Genomic DNA, 9,811 nt, shown 5'->3' on the forward strand with positions numbered 1-9,811 from the left:
AAATTCCAAGGGGCCTAGGACCTCTATGTAAGATGCTCCTATCACCCCCATAATTCAAGGAATTACGAGGGTCTCAGAAAACTCTCTGTTAGGAACCAGGAGCTGAGACCAAATATATATTTCTTACTATGTCACACAGATATTATCATTATGCTCCATAAGGTAAAAGTGAACATGCTTATAAAGAATGGAAAGATATAAGTTCTCAGCAGAGAAAAAGAAACTATGGAGAAGAAAGAGAAATTTTAAAACTGAGAAATAGCTGAAATTAAAAATTTCACTAGATGAGATCAATAACAGAATAAGAATGATAGAGGCAAGAGTCAGTGAACATGAAGACAGATCAATAGAAATTATCCAGTCTGAAGAACAGAGAAAAAGACTGAAAAGAAAACGAGGAGAGTGTCAGGGACCTATGGGACAATATCAGATGATCTAACATTCACGTCATTGGCATTCCAGAAAGAGAGGTATATTAATTTCCTGTGGATGTTGTATCAAATTACCACAAACGTGGCAGCTTAAAACAACAGAAATTCATTCTCTCACAGTTCTGGAGGCCAGAAGCCTGAAATTAAGGTGTCGGTAGGGCTGTAATCCCTCAGGAGGCTCTAGGGGAGAATCTATTCTTCGTCTTCCTCCAGCTTCCAGTGGCTGTCAGCATTCCTCGGCTTGTGGTTCTATCTCCTTCTGCTCCATCTTCACACAGCCTTCTCCTCTGTGTCTCTGTGTTATCTCCTTTTGGCTCTCTCTTATAGGGACACTTGTGATGGCATTTAGGGCCCACCTGGAAAATCCAGGGTAATTGCCTCATCTCAAAATCCTTGACTTAATTACATTAGCAAAGACTCGTTTTCCAAATAAGGTAATACTTACGAACTCTAGGATTAAGTCTTGATATCTCTGGGTAGCCATTATTCAACTTACTACAAGCAAAAGAGTTTAGTACACATACACACAAAATATTTGAAGCAATAATAACCAAAAAGTTCCCATATTTGGTGAAAGACATAAATTTACAGATATGCTGAGATTCAAGAAGCTCAGCAAATCTCAAACAGGAAAAATTCATAAAAAACCACTCCCAAAGACATCATAATAAAACTGCTCAATATACAAATATCGAGTCATAATGTTGTATATCTGAAACTAATCTAATATTGTATGTCAATCATACCTCAATTAAAAGAAAGAGAAAACTGCTGGAGACCCCCCAAGATAAAGAAGAAATCTTGGGGCCAGCCCAGTGGCACAAGCAGTTAAGTGTGCATGCTCCGCTTCAGGGGCCCAGGGTTCACAGGTTCAGATCCCGGGCGCGCACTGACACACCGCTTGTCAAGCCATGCCGTAGCGGCGTCCCATATAAAGTAGAGGAAGATGGGCACAGAAGTTAGCTCAGGGCCAATCTTACTCAGAAAAAAAAAAAAAAGAGGAGGATTGGCTTCGGATGTTAGCTCAGGGCTGATCTTCCTCACCAAAAAAAAAAAAAATGGGAAAGAAGAAATCTTGAGAGCAGATAAATGAAAATAATACACTACATATAAGGGAACAATGATTTGAATGACTGAATTTCTCATTAGAAACCTTGGAGAGTAAAAACAGTGGAATGTCTGTAAAATGCTGAAAGAAACTTGTCTACCCAGAATTAGATATCAATCAAAATAGCCTTCATTAATGAAAGTAAAATAAAGATATTATCAGATGAAGGAAAACGAAAAGAATACATTGCCAGCAGACCTGGCCTAATAGAAATCCTAAAGGAGGTTCTTCAGGATGAAGGGAAATGATACCAGAGGAAAACCTGGAACTTTAGGAGTGAAAGCAAAGCAAAATAAATGTAAATATCTAGATAAATATAAAAGACTATTTTTCGGGCCGGCCCTGTGGCTTGGTGGTTAAGTGCGCGCGCTGCGATGCTGGTGGCCCGGGTTCGGATCCCGGGTGCGCATCGAGGCACCACTTCTCCGTTCATCCTGGGGCCGAGTCCCGCATACAGCAACTAGAAGGATGTGCAGCTACAACATACAACTATCCACTGGGGCTTTGGGGGGAAAAAAATAAAATCTTTAAAAAAAAAAAAAAAAAAGACTATTTTTCTTCTCTTAAGTTCTTTACAGTATTTATAGCTGCTATAAGCAAAGACTATAACATTGTCTAATGTGGTTCTCAAAGGACATAAATGTAATAAACATGACAATTATAACAGACGGGAGGAAAACAAAGGGACTTACTTGGATGTAAGACTTTGACAATTTACCTGAAGTTATAGAAGATTAGCTCCAAGTAGACTGTGAAAGGTTAGGGAAGTATATTATAATCCTTAGAGTAACCATTAAAAAATAAGACATCTCCAAGAAGATATACAAATGGCCAACAAGCACATAAAAAGATGCTCAACAGGACTAATCATTATGGAAATGCAAGTCAAAACCACAATGAGTACATGTCAATGATATCTCAATAAAGTTTGATTAAAAAAACCCACCACGGGCCAGCCCCGTGGCTTAGCGGTTAAGTGCGTGCGCTCCGCTGTTGGCGGCCCAGGTTCGGATCCCGGGCGTGCACCGTCGCACCGCTTCTCCAGCCATGCTGAGGCCGCATCCCACATACAGCAACTAGAAGGATGTGCAGCTATGACATACAACTATCTACTGGGGCTTTGGGGGAAAAATAAATAAATAAATAAACAAAAAAAAAAACCACCACACAAAAATAACAATGACAACAACAAAAAAAACACCACAATGAGATATCACCTCACATCCATCAGGATGGCTACTATCAAAAAGAAAGAAAGGAAGGAAGGAAGGGAAGAAGGGAGGGAGGGAGGAAGGAAGAGAAAAAGAAAATAACATGTTGGTGAGGATGTGGAGAAATTAGGACCCTTGTACACTGTTGGTGGGAATGTAAAATGGTGCAGCTGCTACAACAGTATGGCAGTTTCTCCAAAAATTAAAAATTGATACAGCAATTCTATTTCCACTTTCACTTTCAAAAGAATTAAAAGCAGGGTCTCAAAGAATATTTGTATACCCAGGTTTATAGCAGATTGTTCACAATAGCCTAAAGATGGAAGCAACCTAAGTGTCCATTGACAGATGAATGGATAAACAAAATGTGGTATATACATACAATGGAATATTATTTAGCCTAAAAAAGGCAGGAAATTCTGATACATGCTACAACATGGAAGAACTCTGAAGACATTATGCTAAGTGAAGTACGCCAATCACAAAGACAAATACTGTATGATTTCACTTATATGAGGTATCTAGAGTAGTCAAATTCATAGAAACAGAAAGTAGAATGGTGTTTTCCAGGGGCTGGAGGGAGGGAGAATAGGGAGTTGTTGCTTAATAGGTATAGAGTTTCAGTTTTGCAAGATGAAAAATACAGGGGCTGGCCCTGCAGCGTAGTGGTTAAGTTTGTGTGCTCCGCTTCGACGGTTTGGGGTTCACAGGTTCGGATCCTGGGCACAGACCTACACACCGCTCATGAAGCCATGCTGTGGCAGTGTCCCACATGCAAAATAGAGGAAGACAGGCAAGGATCTTAGTCCAGGGACAATCTTCCTCAAGCAAAAAGGGGAAGATTGCCAACAGATGTTAGCCCAGGGCCAATGTTCCTCATACACATACACAAAAAATACAACATATCAAAATTTATGAGATTCAGCCAAAGCAGTGCTTAGAGGGAAATGTATAAAATTATATGCTTTTTTGTGTGTGTGTGTGTGAGGAAGATCAGCCCTGAGCTAACATCCATGCCAATCCTCCTCTTTTTGCTGAAGAAGACCGGCCCTGAGCTAACATTTATTGCCAATCCTCCTCCCTTTTGTCCCCCCTTTCTCCCCAAAGCCCCAGTAGATAGTTGTATGTCATAGTTGCACATCCTTCTAGTTGCTGTATGTGGAACGCCACCTCAGCACGGTCAGACAAGCAGTGCATTGGTGCACGCCCAGGATCTGAACCCGGGCCGCCAACAGCGGAGCACGCACACTTAACTGCCAAGCTACAGGGCTGGCCCCTAAAATTATATGCTTATATTAGAAAAAAATAAAGGGCTCAAATCTCTAAACTTCTACCTATAGAAACCAGATAAAGAAGAGCAAATTAAATCCAAAGCAAACAAAAAAGGAAATAATAAAGATCGGAAAAATAAAATTTAAAAAAGGAAAACAGAGAAAAATAAATAAAACCAAAATAGACGAAACCAAATTTCACAGAAAATATCAATAAAATCTATAAACTTATAGCCATACTAATCAAGAAAAAAAAAACAAAGATGACACAAATTACCAAGATCAGGAATAAAAGAGGTAACATCATCACAGATGCTACAGATATTTAAAAGATAATCAAGGAACATTATGAACAACTTTATGCCAATTCATCCATAGGCACAAACTACCAAAGCTCACTCAAGAAGAAATATATAACCTGAATAATCCTATATCTATTAAAGAAATTAAATTTGTAGTTTAAAATCTTCTCATTGGGCCGGCGCCATGGCTTAGCGGTTAAGTGTGTGCACTCTTCTGCTGGCGGCCTGGATTCGGATCCCAGGCACGCACCGACGCACCGCTTCTCCGGCCATGCTGAGGCCGCGTCCCACATACAACAACTAGAAGGATGTGCAGCTATAACATACAACTATCTACGGGGGCTTTGGGGGAAAAAAATAAATAAATAAAATTATTTAAAAAAATAAAATAAATCTTTTCATAAAGAAAATTCTAGGCCAGAAGGCCTCACTGCCAAATTCTAACAAATCATAGAGTAAGAAATCATACTAATTCTTTTTTTTTTTTAATTTTTTTTTTCATTTATTTATTTTTCCCCCAAAGCCTCAGTAGACAGTTGTAGGTCATAGCTGCACATCTTTCTAGTTGTTGTATGTGGGACGTGGCCTCAGCATGGCCGGAGAAGCAGTGCGTCGGTGCGCGCCCAGGATCCAAACCCGGGCCGCCAGTAGCAGAGCGCAGGCACCTAACCGCTAACCCACGGGGCCGGCCCAATCATACTAATTCTATGCAATCTTTTCTTTTTTTTTTTTTTTTGGCAAGGAAGATTGACCCTGAGCTAACACTTGTGCCAATCTTCCTCTATTTTGTATGTGGGTTGCTGCCACAGCATGGCTTGATGACGAATGGTGTAGGTATGTGCCCAGGATCCAAACCTGCGAACCCTGGGCTGCTGAAGCAGAGCACACCAAACTTAACCACCATGCCACCGGGCCAGCCCCTGTACAATCTTTTCCGAAAACAGAAAGGGAGGAAACATTTCCAATTCAGGCTAGCATGACCCTATTACCAAAGCCAGACAAAGACATTATAAGAAAAACAGTATCTCCCATAAACATCAATGCAAAAATCCACCACAAAATATTAGTAAATCAAATGCAACGTATAAAAAAGATAATACACTACAACACAGTGGGGTTTATCCTGGAAATGCAAGGCTGGTTCAAGATTTAAAAATTAATTGACATAATTCACCATATTAAAACTAAAGAAGGAAAAAATTATGATTTCTCAATAAAGGCAGGAACAGCACTTGACAAAATTCAATATCTATTCATGATAACAACTCTCAGTAAACCAGGAAAAGAAGGGAGCTTAACTAACCTGAAAAATTACATCTACAAAAGGAAAACTATAGCTAACACTTAATAGTGAAAGACTGAATGTTTTCTCCCTAAAATCAGAAACAAGGCAAGGATGTCTACTCTCACCATTCCTATTCAACATGTTACTGCAGTTCTAGCCAATACAATAAGAAAAGAAAGAAAAGGAATACAGACGGGAAAGGAAGAGGCAGTCTCTACTTGTAGACAACACTGTCGAAGCGTAAAATACCAAGGAATCTACAAAAAAAGCTCCAAAAACTAATAAATGAGAAATGGGCAATGTCATTGAAAGCCACAGCTTTTACTCCAAATTTTCTATCTCCAGATCTTTATATCAAACTGCCAACTGGATATCTTCACCTGTGTGTCCCAAGAACTCCTAAGACTCAACATTTCCAAAGTTGAATTTATTGTTATCCCTCTAAACTTGGTCTTCAAAAAATATATTCCCTATTTTCTTTGGTAATGCCCCCAATTTACTCGTTCTAATATTTATAGCTTTCCAATATTGATTTATCCATTCACCCAAGCTATAAAATGGAGATTCATCTTAGAAGTTCTCTTATCCACTCCACAACTACTAGGTCACTTAGGGTATCAGTTAACCTCTGTTATGGAAACAAACTGCTCCAAATCTGGAGGCTTAAAACAAAATATTATTTCCTGTGATTCTGTGGGTTGACTGGCTGATTCTTCTGGTCTGAACTAACTCAGCTGGGGCTGGATGGTCTAGGATGGCCTCACATATGTGTTAGGGGCCTCAACTGGGAAGACTGAGGTGGTTAGGACACCTGGGGCCTCTCTCCAAGTGGTCCCTCATCTTCTAGGAGGCTAGCCCTGATTTGATTCCATAGTGGCAGAACGGCTGCCAGCAATAAAAGGGCAAGGCCCAGAATACAAACATTTTTCAAGCCTCTGCTAAATTACAATTACTATTATCCCAATGGCCAAAGCAAGTCACATGAATTTAGTCAGTTTGGGAGCAGACTACCAAAGGGTATGGATACAGGTAGGTGTGAAAAATTGGCTTGAGAAGGGGGGGCATAACTGCAACAATCTACCACACTTAATCCTATTGATTCTGTCTCCTTATAACCTCTGAATCTCATTCTTCCTCTTGAATCCCACTTCACTGAGGAGTTTGAGAACTTCTCATTTCCTACCTCAACTACTTGTAATACAGTCATGTGCTGCATAACATTTCCATCAATGATGGACCGCATATATGATGGTGGTCCTATAAGATTAGTACCATATAGCCTAGGTGTGCAGTAGGCAATACCATCTAGGTTTGTGTAGGTATACTCTATGATGTTCACACAATGAAAAAATCACCTAATGACGAATTTCTCAGAACATATTCCCATGTTAAGTGATGCATGACTGTAGTCTCCTAATTGACCTTGCACTGCTGTAAGCTATTAGCACACGAATTTTCTGGATATACAAATCTGGTCACATAACTCTGCTGCTTAAAACTCAATAGCTTCCCTTTGGCTATTAGAATAAACTATTAGGTTCCTAAATAAGATCCATTTCTTGGGACTGGCGCCATGGCCTAGTGGTTAAGTTTGGACCTGCACCACTCATCAGCCACCATGCTGTGGCAGCGACCCACATACAAAAAAACAGAGGAAGACTGGCACAGATGTTAGCTCAGGGTGAATCTTCCACAGCAAAAAAAAAAAAAAAAAATCCATTTCTTTTTCGTTTCTAGCTCCTAATTATTCTTACTCCTACTGTTCCCTCATATGCACTCTACTCTTTCAGAAACAAAAAACTAAGTCCTTCAAAGGACCATGGTATTTCAATACTACAACTTTCCACTTAATGTTGTTTCTATCTGGAATGTACTACTACTGCTTGTGTCCTGGCAAATTTCAACTTATTCTTCAAGATTCACCTCAAATGCCACAAATTTGATGAAGCATTTCTTGCCTGACAAAGTTAAATGCTCCCACTTCTTGCTTCCATTGCATCTCATACAACCTTCAATTATAGTGTTTATTCCAACATACCATAATTATTTTTTTGGAGACCTGTCTAACCACTTATTTCACTGTGGGATGGGGATTCTGTCTCTCTTAATGTCTATCTCTCCAACATCTAATACCCTGACACTTAGTAAATACTCGGCAAATGCTTTTTGAATCAATCAATTAAAATGTTCATTTCCAACATTCTAGATGCCACTAGAAAGAAAATTGATCGGATAAGTCTGTCACTGTCAAATCTTGTCATCAACTCAGTACTCTTCTTCAAATGTTACTTTTCTGTCAAGTTATTTGAGTGGAATGCAGTTCCAAGTGTACTAATAAACTTTCAATATGCACCAATATTCCTTCAATTTATGTTATGAATATGTTAAAATGAGAATTTAAACATTACATTCAAGGTGTATAAACGTATTAAATTTACAAATGTACTAAAATTATCAATGTACTAAAACATACTGATAGGGCCGGCCCCGTGGCTTAGCGGTTAAGTACGCGCACTCCACTGCTGACGGCCCGGGTTCGGATCCCGGGCGCGCACCAATGCACCGCTTCTCTGGCCATGCTGAGGCCGCGTCCCACATACAGCAACTAGAAGGATGTGCAGCTATGACATACAACTATCTACTGGGGCTTTGGGGGGAAAAATAAATAAATAAATAATAAAAATTAAAAAAAATAAAAAAATAAAACATACTGATAGCCCATCATGGCTATAGCTGGATTATCTGAAATTGAGTCTCTTATTTCTGTTTCCTAAATTCTCATACATTTCAAAGTTTCAAATAAAAACATCTGGGCCAGGCCGGTGGCACAGCAGTTAAGTACCAGTGCGCTCTGCTTCGGTGGCCCAGGGTTCACAGGTTCGGATCCCACTGACGCCCTACTTGTCAAGCCATGCTGTGGCAGCGTTCCATATAAAGTAGACGAAGATGGGCACAGATGTTAGCCCAGGGCCAATCTTCCTCAGCAAAAAGAGGAGGACTGGCATTGGATTAGCTCAGGGCTAATCTTCCTCACACACACACACACAAAAATCCATGTTATTGGACCTGGAGGGTATTATGTCAAGTGAAATAAGCCAGACAGAGACAGACAAACACTGTATGACTTCACTCATATCTGGAATATAACTAACACACGGACAGAGAGAATGGGTTGGTGGTTACCAAGGGGAAGGGAGTTAGGGGGTGGGCACGAGGGGTGAAGGGGCACATTTATATGGTGACTGACAAATAATAATGCACAACTGGAATCTCACAATGTTATAAACTATTATGACATCAATTAAATAAATTAAAAAAGAAAAACAGAAGCAAAAAACAAAAAACCCATGTTGTAGTTGGATTGGTAGAAGATAAATAAGTCTCCTTGAAAAATTCATTACAATCCAGATCTTGATCCTCAGCCTTTGCTACAGACTGAATGTTTGTGTCCCCTACAAAAATTGTATTTTGAAATCCTAACCCCCAACATGTAGTATTAGGAGGTGGGGATGGGGGGGTGAGATTCGTGCCTTCATAAAAGAGATTCCTCCACCCTTCCCCCAAGTGAGGTCACAGCTGAGAAGACAATGTTTGTCTATGAACCAACAAGCAGGTACTCACCATACACCAAATCTGCCAGCGCCTTGATCTTGGACTTCACAAGTTCCTGAACTGTGAGAAACGTCTGTTGTTTATAAGCCACTCAGTCTGTAGAATTGCAGCCCAACAGACTAAGACAGCTTACTGACCCAGAAACCTAATTTGTCAGGAAGACTTACATTAGTCATGCTCACAGAGAGTTATGAATACAAAAAAAAAAAAAAAAAAAAAAGCCAATATTTTAATCCACAGCGAGAAGGGGGGCCGGGGATGTAAGTGCCTTTCTCACCAAGGGAAATAGCTTGGTAATGGAACTAATCCAAGTACAGCCTCAAAGTGGATAATTGACATTAAACAGTAGATTCAGTTGTGATACAGGAGAAAATAAAGTGCAAACAATTTCATGGTTAAGGAGCCTCAAAAATAACACACCAGCAAACTAACTCAGGCTAAGTTGTTGTGAATGGTTTTAAATCAGGTAGTGACCAATAAAAAGACAAATTATCACTTTTTCCACCAGATATTCATTCAACTCATACACGTGTGTACATGTATGCAAATTTATCCTCTCAAGTGAGCAAAGACACGCCCAAGTTAGTTTGG

Source organism: Ceratotherium simum, chromosome 16 (assembly GCF_057802395.1).
Source record: "Ceratotherium simum simum isolate JZ-2026a chromosome 16, ASM5780239v1, whole genome shotgun sequence".
In the NCBI taxonomy this organism is placed as follows: Eukaryota; Metazoa; Chordata; class Mammalia; order Perissodactyla; family Rhinocerotidae; genus Ceratotherium; species Ceratotherium simum.